Genomic DNA, 3,388 nt, shown 5'->3' on the forward strand with positions numbered 1-3,388 from the left:
CATGAGGACAGAACTGTGACTTCTCTTTGTATCCCAGTGTCTAGTGGGCTGTGAGCCACATAATAGGTGCATGAACAACGGTTATTGATCGAGCATGTAAATAATCTCCTACTTTGGCATTCCAATCCCTTATGATGAAAAGGATCTTTTTTTGGTGTTAGTTCTAGAAGTTCTTGTAGGTCTTTGTAGACTTTGGCCACCTAATGTGAAGAGCCAACTCACTGGAAAAGAGCCTGATGTTGGGAAGGACTGAAGGCAAAGGAGAAGGGGGTGGCCGAGGATGAGATGGTTAGAGAGCATCACTAACTCATTGGACATGAATCTGAGCAAACTCCAGCAGACAGTGAAGGACAGGGAAGCCTGGTGCGCTGCAGCCCATGGGGTCACAGAAAGCTGGACTGAACTCAGTGACTGAACAACAGCAATGACATCAAAGTAGATAGGATCACTCACACGGTCGGAAGTGGTGCCATGATATGGTCATAAATCATCATTACAGGATGCACAGTGTCAGAGGAGGAAGAACCCTTTTGTCTCGAGCATCTGATGCCTTGTTTAACTACAGGACATTGAACCTGGGACTCTTGTCAGCTGCAGGGCCAGTGAGGTGCTCTGTGGGGTTTTCTTGGAAGGCATAGTCCTAGGTGGGGCCAAGTCTCTGTTTCCACCGGGAAAACATTAGCGCAGACTGGAACCTCAGCTTTGTCGTATGTCCCCTGCCCCCAGTTGTTCGCTTTCATGTCAGGACTGAGGCAGCTTTCTCATGGCTCAAATTCCAGAATTTGACCCTGTTCTCAACCTTCCTGGGATTTAACACTCACTTCCTGAGGCAGCAAAGTATAGTGGGAAGGACTTGGACTTCAAATGAGGGAGTTTGAAGTTTAAATTCTGACCTCTCTGAAATAATTTCTGCATTGCCCTGTGGCAGTTACGTATGCCCTGGGCCTCAGTGTTCCCACATAAGAAGTGGGGGTGATGGTGCCTGTCTCGTGGGGTTGTCTTGATGACCGTATGAGACAAAGTCTGTAGAAGGCCCAACAGGTGGATAAAAGATGTCACATCTCTTGACATGAGCCGTTGACCCGAGCTCATCAGGATGGAGGGAGTAGGGGGCTCAGCCCTCTCATTGCTCAACCACCCGAGGAAGCAAAGAAACCAAGGTTTCCTCCTCCTCCCGAGATGAGAAAGGATGTGGAGAGCTCAGCACAGAGTGGGTGCTCAGCTCACAGATACTGATAATAATAATGATAGAAACTTTCTTCATATCTTTTTCTAGCAGCTTCCTGTTCCTGGTCCACAGCCCCTCAATAAAAGAGGGGTGACTTTGCCCAGAGTGCTTTATTGACATCATTACATGCTAGCTTTCTTCTCATGGTGCTGGGGATAGGATCTTCCATTTAAAACACCAGAGAGCAAACTTCCTTCCCTCAGACACATTTTCCACACTCTCAGGTGAGGGAGGGAGAGAGAAAGTTAAGTTTTCCAGCCATATGGGTGCACCCAAGCAAGTATCACACACCTCGTCTGGGTTGCTGGCCAGATGTGAGCTGGAAATGGTTTGGAAATTTAATTGTCTGCAGGCCATGTGTTGAGAACGATTAGGTAATCAGGGTTGAGTAGCCCTGGTAGCTTGGTTTATTATCTAAGTATATTTGATGGTCTTTACTGGGTACAAAATGCACCTCAAGGCATTCAAGGCCCAGGAGGAGCCACACACCGAAGAGGCTGTGTATCACTGGGAGGCCAGGACTGGGGGGCTCCTGGGGGCAGGGCATCTGCGGCAACCCCACACTCAGGCTGCTCTCAGAGTATGTCGGTTTCCCAGCAAATGGTGAAGACTCTGTTCTACCTGATCTTTAACAAGCCATCAGTTCAGCCGCTCAGTCATGTCCAACTCTTTGCGACCCCATGGACTGCAGCACGCCAGGCCTCCCTGTCCATCACCAACTCCCGGAGTTTACTGAAACTCATGTCCATTGAGTTGGTGATGCCATCCAACCATCTCATCCTCTGTCACCCCCTTCTCTGGCCTTCAATCTTTCCCAGCATCAGGGTCTTTTCAAATGAATTGGTTCTTCGCATCAAGTGGCCAAAGTATTAGAGTTTCAGCTTTAGCAACAGTCCTTCCAATAAGTATTCAGGACTGATTTCCTTTAGGATGGACTGGTTGGATCTCCTTGCCATTCAAGGGACTCTCCAGAGTCTTCTCCAACACCACAGTTCAAGAGCATCAATTCTTCAGTGCTCAGCTTTCTTTATAGTCCAACTCTCACATCCATACATGACCACTGGAAAAACCATAGCCTTGACTAGACAAGCCATGGAATCAGGTATTCACTGAATAATTAGTTCTTGTCTATAAGACGCTGAGAAAGGCACAGAAGAGCAGCCAAAAGAGAGTTAGGAGAAGAGATGGGAGGGCTAGAATGCTGCCCAGATGCTGTGTGATGTGCTCTTTCTCTCTTCTCTAGCTGGATACACTCTATAAGGGAGAGAGCAGTAAACCCATTTTACAGTTGAGGAGACTGAGGCTTTAAGAGATTAAGTAGCACATTGCTGTAATTGCCACCCCTAGTGACAGTTATACTGGACAACACAGACCCAGATCAGGGGTCTTCAAACTATAGCTCAGAGGCCAAATCTGGCCCATTGTTTTGCTCACGAGATAAGAATAATTTTTTTAATGTTTTAAAACAGTTGTATGAGTACCTGATTTTCCCTTTATGCTCAGAAAGCCTTAAGTATTTATTATCTGGCCCTTTAAGAAAACGTTTGCCATGCCCTGATGGAGATAAAGGTGTAGTGGACACTGGGGCGTGCTGCCCAGAGCCCTCCCTTGCAGCCCAGGCCGTTATTCCCCAGCTGCTGAAGGTGTTGGCTGCTGACAGCTCATTGCCGAAGCTGAGAAACGTGCTTGGGCTGTAAGTCCCAAGGTTTTACCCTCCAGTAACTGACTGATCAATGAGTGGGTGCAAAGGTCCAATTCTCTAAGCTCAACTTCCGACAACTCTGTTCCACAGGCAGAGTAGAGGGCCATCAACTCTACAGGGTTATCCCAGCCCCGCAGCTGCGCTGGGGCTGGATGAGACCTATGTTGTGATGAGACAATCCCTGGCTTTGGCCACTCCTGGCCACTGTCAGCACTGACTGCCCTCCCCAGGTATCTCTTGCCCACAAAGCTCCCCTCAGCATCACATTTCCCAGGAGATCATCCCAGGTCTTCCTCCCTGCTGGGTGAACACCAGGGAGCTGGGTGGGCATTGGAGGCCATCCTGGCTGAGTGGAGCTTGGGCATGAGGGAGCCTCAGGGGTCCTCCCAGAGATGGAGGTGGAGCCAGGTGACTTGTCAGAGGCTCTCTGTGCTCCAGGGCCCCCCACACTGCCCCTT

The sequence above is a fragment of the Bos indicus genome, chromosome 26, assembly GCF_029378745.1.
Source record: "Bos indicus isolate NIAB-ARS_2022 breed Sahiwal x Tharparkar chromosome 26, NIAB-ARS_B.indTharparkar_mat_pri_1.0, whole genome shotgun sequence".
Taxonomy (NCBI): domain Eukaryota; kingdom Metazoa; phylum Chordata; class Mammalia; order Artiodactyla; family Bovidae; genus Bos; species Bos indicus.